General features: G+C 48.4%; 1 non-coding gene across 1 annotated transcript; it reads left to right on the forward strand.

Annotated features, from left to right (window-relative positions):
• Positions 1–1,655: 1,655 nt before the first annotated feature.
• trnar-ucu (transfer RNA arginine (anticodon UCU)) lies at positions 1,656–1,728 on the forward strand. Its single transcript has one exon. It is a non-coding gene; the product is annotated as a tRNA-Arg (tRNA).
• Positions 1,729–14,803: the final 13,075 nt, after the last annotated feature.

The following is a 14,803-nucleotide window of genomic DNA, read 5'->3' on the forward strand; positions in this document are numbered from 1 at the left end:
CTAACCTGCACATCTTTGTGACTGTGGGAGGAAACCGGAGCACCCGGAGGAAACCCACGCAGACACGGGGAGAACGTGCAAACTCCACACAGTCAGTCGCCTGAGTCGGGAATTGAACCCAGGTCTCTGGCGCTGTGAGGCAGCAGTGCTAACCACTGTGCCACCGTGCCGCCCACAAATCTGCATCAGAACAGTGCAGGAGGGGCATTGGTGAGGGTATAGGCCCACACATTCCATTCAGGGTGAAGTGTTGGAGTCACAAACTCCGAGAAGCAAGAGGAAAACCGAGCCATATAACAGCCGCAGCAAGGACAAATCTATAGGGTGGCCACAGTGGAGTATAGAAAATGCCAAGGGGGCACTTATCAGAAAGAGAAAAGAGGGGGCATGAAAAGCCCTTGGTGGGTAAGATTCAGAAGAATCTGTTAGGAAATCGATGGCGTGTACTGTACCTTCGTGAGAGAGTGAATGTTGTTCTGAACTGAGAGATTATAAGCACCTGTGTATGTGACTGGATCAGATTAGATTCCCTACAGTGTGGAAACAGGCCCTTCAGCCCAAACTGACCCTCCAAAGAATAACCCACCCACACCCAAATCCTCTGACTAATGCACCTAACACTATGGGCAATTTAGCATGGCCAATCCACCCAAACCTAAAATTTACATCTTTGGACTGTGGGAGGAAGCTAGAGCATCCGGAGAAAACCCCCATGCAGACACAGGGAGAACGTGCAAACTCCACACGGACAGTCACCCAAGGCTGGAATCGAACCTGGAACCCTGGTGCTGTGAGGCAGCAGTGCTAACCATTGAGCCACCGTGCCACCCACTAAATATGAGAGTCCCAGAGTGCACTGGAAATTTGAAAATATATAACATTTGGCTGTGAAGGAGGTACCTGAGTTTTGGTTGCTGTTTTGACAACAATGCAAATTTAACCAATCAGTTTAAATTATACCCCTAGGATACTAAAACCCAATCAAGTTTGAATTTATTGTTTTGCCAACATCAAATCAACAATCGGTTATTGGGGGGACAAAAATGTGGACATTTTGAAAACTGGAGCGAGAACAACTGCCATCGGGACAGAAATACGTGGAAATCCAATATCTTGCTCTCTGAGGAATTAGAAAACACTCTCTATCAAAGGTACCTTTTCATATGAAACATATCCACAGTAAAAAGAAAACTGATGACCCAGGGAGATCTCCAGTTGGAAGAGTGAAAACACAGCGGCTGTGTGGTTTGAAATTAAGTTGATGTAATTTTAATAAGTGTTTTATTGGAACAGTATACTGTTATAGAGTTAGAGAAATGGGGATAGTGTTGGGGGATATGTGAATTGTTGTTGTTTATTGTTCACTTTTATAATTAAAAAATAAAATTGATGTTATTTTCTTTAAACAGTTCAATTTGGGAGTTCTCTGACACTCATATTTTAACAGATTACGAGGTGAGTTGAGCTTTTCCGGGGGTTTTAGGTTTAAGTAACAGAGGGGTTCACCTCCTGGTCATAACAAATCCCACAATATTCTTCAAGTACACCAAAGGGACAGGGATAACCAGAGAAAGAATACGGAATCATGAGGGACCAAGGGGAAAATCTGTGTGGGGAATTGGAGGACATTGGTTAGGTGTTACTTCACATCTATGGCCCCAGTGGCCTAATGGATATGGCACTGGCCTTCTAAGCCAGGGATTGTGGGTTCAAGTCCCATTTGGGGTGTCTGTCACTTGCCCTTTGTCAACTTTAGTGGGCGGCACAGTGGTTAGCACTGCTGCCTCACAGCGCCAGAGACCCGGGTTCAATTCCCGCCTCAGGCGACTGACTGTGTGGAGTTTGCACATTCTCCCCGTGTCTGCGTGGGTTTCCTCTGGGTGCTCTGGTTTCCTCCCACAGTCCAAAGATGTGCAGGTCAGGTGAATTGGCCATGCTAAATTGCCCGTAGTGTTAGGTTGGGTTGCGCTTCTGTGGGTCAGTGTGGGGCCGAAGGGCCTGTTCCCACACCGTAAGTAATCTAATCTGTCTTCACTTTGGCGAAGGAGGATTTTGGTAAAGAATTTGGGAAGAGGGGCTATGAATACCTCGAGAAGATTGATGTAGACAGTAAGGAGATTTTGGCTGGCTTCAAAGTGGACAAATCCCCAGGTCTGGTTGAGGATCCCATGGGAGATGGTGGGAGAATTGTTAGATTCACGGCAGCCATTTTGTCACATATTAAAAGCTTGGAACCCATTTTGTCTCAGTGCCTGCTTGACAGAAGCCTGTGTTTCCCAGCCCAGCTAAAGGCTGTTGGCCTTGCAGTCGTGTTGATCACTGACAAATTCTTCCCTTGCATGGAGTTATTTTTCTCATTGCAAGGGTCTGCTGTATACTAACACCAGCTTATTGTGAGAAACCAAGCTCACTCACTTCAATAATTTCAGTCCGAGACAAGATCTGAATCAGTAGTGTCACTTATTGCAAATGGGTGTGATGTCCACTGTCCACAAGGCAGGGACAAAACACACACCGAATTCAACCAATACTCGATATTTATATAATTTGGTTCCTACATTTTTTAAAATTTCATTGTTCCTCCCCTGTTTACATCCTCCACTTCCCTAAGACCGGTCCCCATCACTCCTGTTTATCTTGTGTCTTATCCGGCCTTGCCTGTGACAAAATGCTTATTTCTGGCCTCACAAGGCCGTTTGACCTCATCCCGCTGTGGGTTATTGTTAGGCACATCCTTTCCTTACCATTATCTACTCCCTCCATCTGTGCCTCCCCTCTCAGCATCTTATCGTTAAGACCCTTTTAATTGGGGTTTGTTCCGTGTTTCTGTAAAAGTGGGAAACAGATGTTTATACCTATTGTTTGTACAGGCGTATCTAGCTTAACTGCCTCCCCTCTCAGCATCTTATCTAGTCGCCTGTAATATCTACCATTGTTTTGCAGTCCAGCTTCATTCTTGCTTACACTTTTAGCTAATACAAAAAACAATTACACATTTCCGCCACATAGTTCCCATTCTTGTTGACTCAGCTCCTGGCTGAAACAATTACACACTGGTGTGAGGTCATTTACTTTGTATAAGTAATTATAATTGCAGAAGTAACACTACTTTACCTATATCCCACATTATCATTGACTAACTGACACTATGCAGACATTACCTGACTGAAACTACTGACTGGGCAGCTTGTTCATTATCCTGCAATCGACATTTTGCTAATTGCTAAATGATTGCAACCAATATAATCATGTGACTCTGTATCGCGTCAGAGTGACTTGTGACCATGAGGTTGCCTTGTCATTTCCCATGAGCTTACAGGTCAATATTCAAAGCTTGTCGTGGCTACGAGTGAATAATAATTTTCATTTATTCCCCATCAGAGATGAATGAGGGAATTACAGGAAAAGCGCAGCAGGTCAGGCAGCATCCAAGGAGCAGGAGATTCGACGTTTCGGGCATGAGCGTATCATCTATCGTCATTTCCGCCACCTCCAAACGGACTCCACCACCAGGTATATATTTCTCTCCTCTCCCCTATCAGCGTTCCGAAAAGACCACTCCCTCCGTGACTCCCTCGTCAGGTCCACACCCCCTCCCCCCCCCACCAACCCAACCTCCACTCCCAGCACCTTCCCCTGCAACCGCAGGAAATGTAAAACTTGCGCCCACACCACCTCCCTCACTTCTCTCCAAGGCCCCAAGGGATCCTTCCATATCCGCCACAAATTCACCTGCACCTCCACACATCATTTATTGCATCCGCTGCACCCGATGTGGCCTCCTCTATATTGGGGAGACAGGCCGCCTACTTGCGGAACGTTTCAGAGAACACCTCAGGGATGAACTCAGATTTCTCCAGTTTCCTCATTTCCCCTCCCCCCACCTTGTCTCAGTCGAATCCCTCGAACTCAGCACCGCCCTCCTAACCTGCAATCTTCTTCCTGACCTCTCCGCCCCCATCCCACTCCAGCCTATCACCCTCACCTTGACCTCCTTCCACCTATCACATCTCCATCGCCCCTCCCCCAAGTCCCTCCTCCCTACCTTTTATCTTAGCCTGCTGGACGCACTTTCCTCATTCCTGAAGAAGGGCTTATGCCCGAAACGTCGATTCTCCTGCTCTTTGGATGCTGCCTGACCTGCTGTGCTTTTCCAGCAACACATTTTCAGCTCTGATCTCCAGCATCTGTAGTCCTCACTTTCTCCTATAAATTCTGTCTCCTACGATTTCATTCTCCACAATCACCTGATGAAGGAGCTTCGCTCCAAAAGCTAGTGCTTCCAAATAAACCCGTTGGACTCTAAACTGGTGCTGTGTTATTTTTAACTTTGTACACACCAGTCCAACACCGGCCTCCTCCACAATATCATGTCTTTCAGTTACATCACACTGTAAACTTTCGCTATAAAGTTAAAAATCACACAACACCAGGTTATAGTCCAACAGGTTTAATTAGAAACACACTAGCTTTCGGAGCGACGTTCCTTCATCAGGTGATTGTGGAGGGCTCGACCGTAACACAGAATTTATAGCAAAAACTTGCAGTGTGATGTAACTGAAATTATACATTAAAAAAGTGATTTCACTATAAACTCTGCGTCTGGAATTTGAGTCCTCCACAGCCCCCTGGTGAAGGGAGCGTCGCTCCGAAAGTTAGTGCTGCCAAACAAAGCGGTTGGACTCTAACCTGGTGTTATGTGATCATTAACCAAATTAAACATGATTAGGAGATGCCGCTGTTGGACTGGGGTGTACAAAGTTAAAATTCACACAACACCAGGTTAGAGTCCAGCAGGTTTAATTGGAAGCACTAGCTTTTGGAGCGACGCTCCTTCAGGACAATACTTTTTCTTCAAATATAGTTTATTCATAGAAATATATCTTTGGTACCTGTACAATTTGTCATGTCATCCATAGATATATACATTGCATTACAAAGAACAGATTGAATTAATCGAATTACAGTTATCCTATTTACAATTCCCTTTATTAACCATCCAGTCTCTTATTATTTAGGCTGGGGCTTCAGGGGAACTCACCTAGTGAGTGGGTGCATCACTTGGTGAAGGGAGAAGCACTCCGAAAACTAGTGCTGCCCATTAAACCCGTTGGATTCCAACGTGGTGTTGACTGATCATTAATCAAATTAACCCTAACCTGGTGTTAAGTGTTTATCAGGTAAAAAATGAGGTCTGCAGATGCTGGAGATCAGAGCTGAAAATGTGTTGCTGGTTAAAGCACAGCAGGTTAGGCAGCATCCAAGGAATAGGAAACTCGACGTTCCAGGCATTCCAGGAATAGGAACGTCGAGTTTCCTATTCCTTGGACATTCCTGATGAAGGGCTTATGCCCGGAACGTCGAGTTTCCTATTCCTTGGATGCTGCCTAACCTGCTGTGCTTTAACCAGCAACACATTTTCAGCTCAGTTAAGTGCTCATCAACCAAATAAGCCCTAACCTGGTGCTGTAAGTAATTTTTAACCAGATTAACCCTAACCCAGCATTGAATGATCTTTAACAACCAAATTAAACTAGAGCACACCAACCCGGGCCATTGGAGAGTACTATAGGGAGACGGAGCAGGGGACGCCAAGCCATGGCCTCCCCCTGCTCTGGGCAGAGGGAGCCCCCACCATCTCCCCGAGCCAAAAATTCTCTAGATTAGACTTCGGGTACACATAAGGAACAGCGCTGGGTTTGTGCTGTCCTTCAGGATCCAACATATTTACATTAGGGTGACCTCACATCGCCTTTGAACAGAAACCCAAACAATTCCTTGTAACTATTTAAAGTGGTTGTTTACGTGTCGATATTTTAAATAATATTTTAAGTTAAACGCGAAGACATTCCAGTGCGAGCGCCCCTGCCGCCGCTTGATATTTGCATTTCCCTGCGCTTTCGCCAATGGGACCGCGCTTCCCCGAGTTCCCGGTGACGTGTCGCTGATTGGATCAGCGCCTGTCATTCCGGCGCCTTGTGGCTGCTCCTGATTTCCATTGGTCGGGCCTGATGTCACTCGGTCCTGAATCCGCTTCATGATTGGTGAGAAGTATGGAGGGCGGGGACTGGTGTCCGTGGTGGTCCCACCCCTGGTTTTCCCGGGGGCCAATGGGAATGAGGCTAAATGGGGAGCCCATTGGGAGGAGCCCTTCAGAAATTGGAGGGGATGTTGTTCCCTGCATTTGAATAGCCACCAGATCCATTCCTGCCAATCACTCAATTCCCTTTAATTTCTTGCCAAGGGGCTCAGTTTCGCTGAAATCAGGCTGATTGCACTTGACGTGAAAGGCCAAGGGGTTTTTCCCAGACAATGGCCAACATACGCCAAAGGACAGGGTCATGTCAGGGTCTGAGGGACGTGGGCTGGGGAGGGATGGCACAGAATCGGGGTAGGTGCCCATCTCAACGTCAAAACCCTCCAGCTCCATCTTTCATGCTTTTCACTCGAGATGGGGTGGGATTCCTGCTGGGTAGCGTGGTGCGGAAAATGTAGAGAATCACCAGGAGACGCAGAGAGTTGTTCAGGAAGTAGGTCTTTTATTTGCAAACAAAAAACCGCGACACTCAGAAAGGAGATTCTTGAATGCCCCTAAATCCCAGGGCTCTTTATACCTTGTTTTAATCATGTTTTTATTAACTTATCAGCACGTCCAACTGTGTTAATCAGAATTGCCTCACTCCAGCTACACAATAAACCAGTGATGTTCGTTCCCATTATCTCTTTAATTCTGCCATTATTGCTTTTCCTACATTCTACTTAATGTAGAATGATAGATTAGATATTTTGCATCAGCTTTTGCAACAATAGTCTTTCATCCCAGACCCTACTTCATATTATTCTAATGTCATGATTAGATATTTTACTGCAAATGTGTTGCTGGTCAAAGCACAGCAGGTTAGGCAGCATCTCAGGAATAGAGAATTCAACGTTTCGAGCATAAGCCATTTTACTGTCAAGGGTCTCAAGCAGGCTGACTCTACTAACTATTAATTAAATATTTAATGACATGTCCCAAATATTTATTGTTACGACCTGCCCCAACCCTGCCATGATGATATTTAGCAGGTGAGGCTGACTTTACTGTTATCTCATCCGGCCATACTGATCTTTCAGCCTCAACCTGACTCTGCTAACTGGTGTAGGAGTTATCTCACTATTCCTATCCCAGCCAGCCGCAGTGACCTTTTGCCTAGTTTAGCATTCCACAGGCAAAAAGTGAGGTCTGCAGATGCTGGAGATCAGAGCTGAAAATGTGTTGCTGGTTAAAGCACAGCAGGTTAGGCAGCATCCAAGGAACAGGAAATTCGACGTTTCGGGCATAAGCCCTTCATCAGGAATGAGGAGAGTGTGCCAGGCAGGCTAAGATAAAAGGTAGGGAGGAGGGACTTGGGGGAGGGGCGATGGAGATGTGATAGGTGGAAGGAGGTCAAGGTGAGGGTGATAGGCCGGAGTGGGGTGGGGGCGGAGAGGTCAGGAAGAAGATTGCAGGTTAGGAGGGCGGTGCTGAGTTGAGGGAACCGACTGAGACAGGCCTGCTCCTGCCCCACCGAACTCATCTCTGCATACCTCGACACGGTCCTGTCCCCTTTAGTCCAAGAACTCCCCACCTACGTTCGGGACACCACCCACACCCTCCACCTCCTCCAGGATTTTCGCTTCCCCGGTCCCCAACGCCTTATCTTCACCACGCACATCCAGTCCCTGTACACCTCCATCCCCCATCACGAAGGACTCAAAGCCCTCCGCTTCTTCCTTTCCCGCCGCACCAACCAGTACCCTTCCACTGACACCCTCCTTCGACTGACTGAACTGGTCCTCACCCGGAATAACTTCTCTTTTCAATCCTCCCACTTCCTCCAAACTAAAGGAGTTGCCATGGGCACCCGCATGGGCCCCAGCTATGCCTGCCTCTTCGTAGGATATGTGGAACAGTCCATCTTCCGCAACTACACTGGCACCACCCCCCACCTTTTCCTCCGCTACATCGATGACTGTATCGGCGCTGCCTTGTACCCGATGTGGCCTCCTCTATATTGGGGAGACGGGCCACTTACTTGCGGAACGCTTCAGAGAACACCTCTGGGATGCCCGGACCAACCAACCCAACCACCCCGTGGCTCAACACTTTAACTCTCCCTCCCACTCCACTAAGGACATGCAGGTCCTTGGACTCGTCCACCGGCAGAACATAACAACACGACGGCTGGAGGAAGAGCGCCTCATCTTCCACCTGGGAACCCTCCAACCACAAGGAATGAACTCAGATTTCTCCAGTTTCCTCATTTCCCCTCCCCCCACCTTGTCTCAGTCGGTTCCCTCAACTCAGCACCGCCCTCCTAACCTGCAATCTTCTTCCTGACCTCTCCGCCCCCACCCCACTCCGGCCTATCACCCTCACCTTGACCTCCTTCCACCTATCACATCTCCATCGCCCCTCCCCCAAGTCCCTCCTCCCTACCTTTTATCTTAGCCTGCCTGGCACACTCTCCTCATTCCTGATGAAGGGCTCATGCTCGAAATGTCGAATTTCCTATTCCTTGGATGCTGTCTGACCTGCTGTGCTTTAACCAGCAACACATTTTCAGCTAGCATTCCACAGGCCCCTTGCAACAGATCGCCAGTGGTCTTCATGCTTTAACTCTTCCCATGCTTTCATGCTCTTTATTTTCCATTGTGTGTGTGTGTGTGTGTGTGTGTCTGTGTATGTGGATGTGTGTGTGTGCGTGTGTGTCTGCTTGTATGTGGACATGAGTGTGTATGTGCGTATGTGAGTGTGGGTGTGAGTGTGTGTTTGACTGTGTGTGTCTGCTTGTGCGCGTGTGTGGCTCGGTGGGTGTGAGTGTGTATGTATGTCTGCTTGTGTGAGTGTGTGTGTATCAGCTTACGTGTTTGTGTGTCTGCTTGTGTGTATGGGTGTGGGTATGTGTTTGTGTGTGCGCATGTGTGTGAGTGTGTGTGTCTGCCTGTGTGTATGTCTGTGTGTAACAGCTTATGTGTTTATGTGTGTGTCTGCTTGTGTGTATGTGTGTGGGTGTGAGTCTGTGTGTGTGTGTCTACTTGTGGGTATGAGTTTGTGTGTGCACGTGTGTGTGAGTGTGTGTCTGCCTGTGTGTAACAGCTTATGTGTTTACGTGTGTGTGTCTGCTTGTGTGTGTGTGAGAGAGTGTGTATGTGAACGTGTGTGTGGGTGTGTGTGGGTGTGAGCGTGTGTCAGTACGTGTGTGTGCCTGTGTGTGGGTGTGAGTGTGTGTGGGTGTGAGTGTGTGTCTGTGTGTGGGTATGAGCGTGTGTCAGTGTGTGTGTGTGTGGCTGTGTGTGGGTGTGAGTGTGTGTGGGTGTGAGCGTGTGTCAGTGTGTGTGTGTGGCTGTGTGTGGGTGTGAGTGTGTGTGGGTGTGAGCGTGTGTCAGTGTGTGTGTGTGGCTGTGTGTGGGTGTGAGCGTGTGTGGGTGTGAGCGTGTGTCAGTGTGTGTGTGCTTATGTGTGGGTGTGAATGTGTGTGGGTGTGAGTGTGTGTCAGTGTGTGTGTGTGGCTGTGTGTGTCAGTGCGTTTGTGTGGCTGTGTGTGGGTGTGAGCGTGTGTTAGTGTGTGTGTGTGTCAGTGTGTGTGTGTGTCAGTGTGTGTGTGTGGCTGTGTGTGGGTGTGAGCGTGTGTTAGTGTGTGAGTGTGTGTGTGTGGCTGTGTGTGTCAGTGCGTTTGTGTGGCTGTGTGTGGGTGTGAGCGTGTGTTAGTGTGTGTGTGTGTCAGTGTGTGTGTGTGGCTGTGTGTGGGTGTGAGCGTGTGTTAGTGTGTGAGTGTGTGTGTGTGGCTGTGTGTGTCAGTGCGTTTGTGTGGCTGTGTGTGGGTGTGAGCGTGTGTTAGTGTGTGTGTGTGTCAGTGTGTGTGTGTGGGTGTGAGTGTGTGTGTGTGTGTGTGTAGGAATATCTGTGTGTGTGTGTGTAGTGCAATGCGGTCACCTGTAGTGTGACATGAACCCAAGGTCCTGGTTGAGGCCCTCCCTATGGGTACCGAACTTAGCTATCAGCCTCTGCTCGGCCACTTTTCTCTGCTGCCTGTCCCGAAGTCCACCTTGGAGGATGGTCACCCGAAGGTCCGAGGTTGAATGTCCCAGACCGCTGAAGTGTTCCCCAACTGGGAGGGAACCCTCCTGTCTGGTGACTGTTGCGCCGTAGCCATCATTGCCGGAGCCTCTGCTCGGTCTCACCAATGTACCATGCCTCGGGGCATCCTTCCCTGTGGTGTATGAGATAGACAACGTTGGCCGAGTCACATGAGTGGTGTGGTGCTTGGAGAGTGATGTGGTGTTGTTTATTGAGGATAGCCCTGACACAGGGCACTGTGCTCTACGGTGTGTTCCCCGGGACACACACCGAGACAAACACCGACTGCGCCTGGAGGACCATCAACTCAGGGAGAGACGCTCTTTGATCTGCCCGAAACGTGTTGGGTCTTCCAGAGCAAGGAGCTGACCCTGACCGGGTGTTACAGACTGACACCTTCCAAGGCCCAGGACTACGTGCTGAGGGGTGCACTGAAGCTGGGAGCAGCTGCTGCCAAGGGGCAGTGGGGAAAGACCCCTGTCTGAGAGCTTCCTGCTGAAGGGAAACGGGGGTCTGATCAGTTATCGGACCCTCCCAGTGCCTCAGATATATGTTAGGTATTGGCAGGTTGTAATTGGAAAATCAAACTCCAGGCAAACTCTGCAAATTTCTCCAGGAAGGACAGGCAATGGAAGAGTCGAGGATTTGAGCAGGAAGGACAAAGCTGAGTTGCTGCAATACTTTGAGTGGCGTTCCCCTGTATCACAGACGCACTGCCTGTCCCACACACTGAATTGGTTTAAGGAAGGATAACCAGGTTTGTGAAGGGTAACATGTTGAAGGATTGTTGAGAGTGAGCCGCCAAGTGGAGTTGAAGCCAAAATGAGATCTCCTCCTGCTCCCGGTTTATCTGAAGGATCCAAGTGCCAGGCCCCAGAGAGACAGTGGTGACCAGGTTCGAGTTGGGTTGAACACTGACCTTGTGTCTGTCCCTGGAGCCACCAGCTCTGAGTTGGCCTCAGAGGAATCGATATGAAAGCGAGGGTTGGAAGTGGACTGTCTTGTTCTGCTCTGGGATCGGTGATCCACTCCCAATCAAACCTGTGCTGTACCGGGCTGAACGATGGCGGAGGGTCTCGTACTCCTCAGGGATACGATCACCTACATGCGGCTCAGAGGGGAGGGGGGAGGGGTGGGGAGGAGTGGGCCCCTGCCTCACCAGCCTGGACCAGGAGAAGGCCCATCACACACTGACATGGGGGATGTGCTTTTGGAGGCAATCCGCATTGTTGGTACAGTCTCAATCAGCGACTGGCAATCAGATCAGGCAGGGCTGCCCACTCTCTCCTGCGTTGTGTGTGTGTGAGTGTGTATGTGTATGTGTGCGTATGTGTATGTGTGTGTGTGTATGTGTGTGTGTATGTATGTGTGTATGTGTGTGTGTGTGTCTGTGTGTGTATGTGTGTGTGTATATGTGTGTGTGTATGTGTATATGTGTGTGTGTATATGTGTGTGTGTATGTGTGTGTACGTGTGTGTGTATGTGTGTGTATATGTGTGTATATGTGTGTGTGTATGTGTGTATGTGTATGTGTGTATGTGTATGTGTGTGTATGTGTATGTGTGTGTGTATATGTGTGTGTGTGTGTGTGTGTGTGTGTGTGTATGTGTGTGTGTGTGTAAAACACTCCCCATACCTGAGAGGGGTAACTCCCCCCATACCTGAGAGGGGTAACACTCCCTAGTGCCTGAACATGTAACTCCTGTCCCTCAGGATTCCCTCCAACAACATGCCCACCACTGACATCAGGTTCACTGGTCTGTAGTTCCCTGGCTTGTCCTTACCGCCCTTCTTAAATAGTGGCACCATGTTTGCCAACCTCCAGTCTTCCGGCACCTCACCTGTGACTATCGATGATACAAATATCTCAGCAAGAGGCCCAGCAATCACTTCCCGAGCTACGCACAGAGTTCTCAGGTACACCTGATCAGGTCCTGGGGATTTATCCACTTTTATATATTTTAAGACATCCAGCACTTCCTCCTCTGTAATATGGACATTTAACAGGATGTCACCATCTATTTCCCTATAGTCTGTATCTTCCACATCCTTTTCCACAGTAAACACTGATGCAAAATACTCGTTTAATACTTCCTCCCATCTCCTGTGGCTCCACACAAAGGCTGCCTTGCTGATCTTTGAGGGGCCCTATTCTCCCCCAAGTGACCCTTTTGTCCTTAATGTATTTGTAAAATCCCTTTGGATTCTCCTTAACCCTATTTGCCAAAGCTATCTCATGTTCCCTTTTTGCCCTCCTGATTTCCCTCTAAAGTATACTCCAAACCCTCAATTTCTCTCACCATCCAGCATTCCCTCTGCCTACCAGCCTTCCCTTTCACCCTGACAGGAATATACTTTCTCTGGATTCTTGTTCTCTCATTTCTGAAGGCTTCCCATTTTCCAGCCGTCCCTTTACCTGCGAACATCTGCCTCCAATCAGCTTTCGAAAGTTCATGCCTAATACCGTCAAAATTGGCCTTTCTCCAATTTAGAACTTCAACTTTTAGATCTGGTCTATCCTTTTCCATCGCTATTTTAAATCTAATAGAATTATGGTCCCTGGCCCCAAAGTGCTCCCCCACTGACACCTCAGTCACCTGCCCTGCCTTATTTCCCAAGAGTAGGTCAAGTTTTGCACCTTCTCTAGTAGGTACATCCACATACTGAATCAGAAAATTGTCTTGTACACACTTAACAAATTCCTCTCCATCTAAACCCTTAACACTATGGCAGTCCCAGTCAATGTTTGGAAAGTTAAAATCCCCGACCATAACCACCCTATTATTCTTACAGATAGCTGAGATCTCCTTACAAGTTTGTTTCTCAATTTCCCTCTGATTATTAGGGGGTCGATAATACAATCCCAATAAGGTGATCATCCCTTTCACAGCTGTAATGCTTATCAAAAATGCCACCCCCCCCCCTCCTCTCTTGCCTCCTTTTCTGTCCTTCCTGTAGCATTTGTACCCTGGAACATTCAGCTGCCAGTCCTGCCCATCCCTGAGCCATGTTTCTGTAATTGCTATGATATCCCAGTCCCATGTTCCTAACCATGCCCTGAGTTCATCTGCCTTCCCTGTTAGGCCCCTTGCATTGAAATAAATGCAGTTTAATTTATTAGTCCTACCTTGTCCCTGCCTGCCCTGACTGTTTGACTCACTTCTGTTCTCAGCTGTACCCGTCTCAGATCGATCTCTTTCCTCACTATCTCCCTGGGTCCCACCCCCCCACCTTACTAGTTTAAATCCTCCCGAGCAGTTCTAGCAAATTTCCCTGCCAGTATATTAGTCCCCTTCCAATTTAGGTGCAATCCGTCCTTCTTGTACAGGTCACTTTTACCCCAAAAGAGATTCCAATGATCCAAAAATGTGAATCCTTCTCCCATACACCAGCTCCTCAGCCATGCATTCATCTGCTGTATCCTCCTATTCCTGCCCTCACTCACCAGTAATCCAGGTATTACTACCCTCAATGTCCTCCTTTTTAAATTCCTGCCTAACTCTCTGTAATCTCCCTTCAGAATCTTATCCTTTTCCCTTCCAATGTCATTGGTTCCAATGTGGACAATGACCTCCTGCTGGCCCCTCTCCCCCGTGAGAACATTCTGCACCCTCTCTGAGACATCCTTGATCCTGGGACCAGGGAAACAACACACCATTCTGCTTTTTCTCTGCTGGCCACAGAAACATCTGTCTGTACCTCGGACTAGAGAATCCCCAAACACAATTGATCTCTTGGAACCGACGTACCCCTTGTTACATTAGGATGGCTCTTGCCCCAAGTGTTGATTTTCCTGCTCCTCGGATGCTGCCTGACCTGCTGCGTTTTTCCAGCATCACACTCTCAACTCTAATTTCCAGCATCTGTTCTTGTGGCTACTCAGTGATCTGGCCCCTGTGATTCCTTCACCCTCACAGTGAGATGTTTCCTCATCTCTGTCTCCTGAGACTGTCTCCCCCGGTTCCCGACCCCCAGGAGTCAGTCTCCCTGCCTCCATCCTGTTTGTCTCAAACTTCACTATCTGCCGTGGGGAGGATTCGAACCTGGCTCCCCAGAACACTAGCTGAATTTCTGGATTAATACTCTAACGATAATACCGATATTCCTCACCTCCCTGGTTTTATACCGCTCAGATCCCCTCAGGTTGTTTGAAACTCTGGTGAACACAAGCCCAGCCGAAATAATCTCTCCTCGATCAACAATCCTGGCTTTACGATGAAGGGCTCATGCCTGAAACGTTGATTCTCCTGCTCCTCGGATGCTGCCTGACCTGCTGTGCTTTTCCAGCGCCACACTTTTCAACCTGATCTCCAGCATCTGCAGCCCTCACTTTCTTTGCCTCCATTCCCAGTATCAATCCCATGAGCCTCTGCTGCACTCCCTCCAGGACAAATATATTCTGAAGTTGGACAGTGGGCACAAAGCAATTCCCATGAGCCTCAGTGCCCTAAGCAGCGCCGTCTTCTGTTACGGTCGGTCTCATGATGGGCAGAACCATCTCCTCTCTCAGCCCTTGACCCCAGGGACTCTGCTCTGTTCCTATTGGTCATGGGCTCCTCATCCCACAAGACAGAGGGTGGGATGTGAGATACTACAGCATTAAGAAGTGTATTTAGTCCCAGTTTTTATTTTGAAGAGAGGTTTTAAGACAAAGGTACAGAACTGTCTATTTGAATACAAATGAGAAGGTACTTGAAAAGC

The sequence above is a fragment of the Hemiscyllium ocellatum genome, chromosome 33, assembly GCF_020745735.1.
Source record: "Hemiscyllium ocellatum isolate sHemOce1 chromosome 33, sHemOce1.pat.X.cur, whole genome shotgun sequence".
NCBI lineage: Eukaryota > Metazoa > Chordata > Chondrichthyes > Orectolobiformes > Hemiscylliidae > Hemiscyllium > Hemiscyllium ocellatum.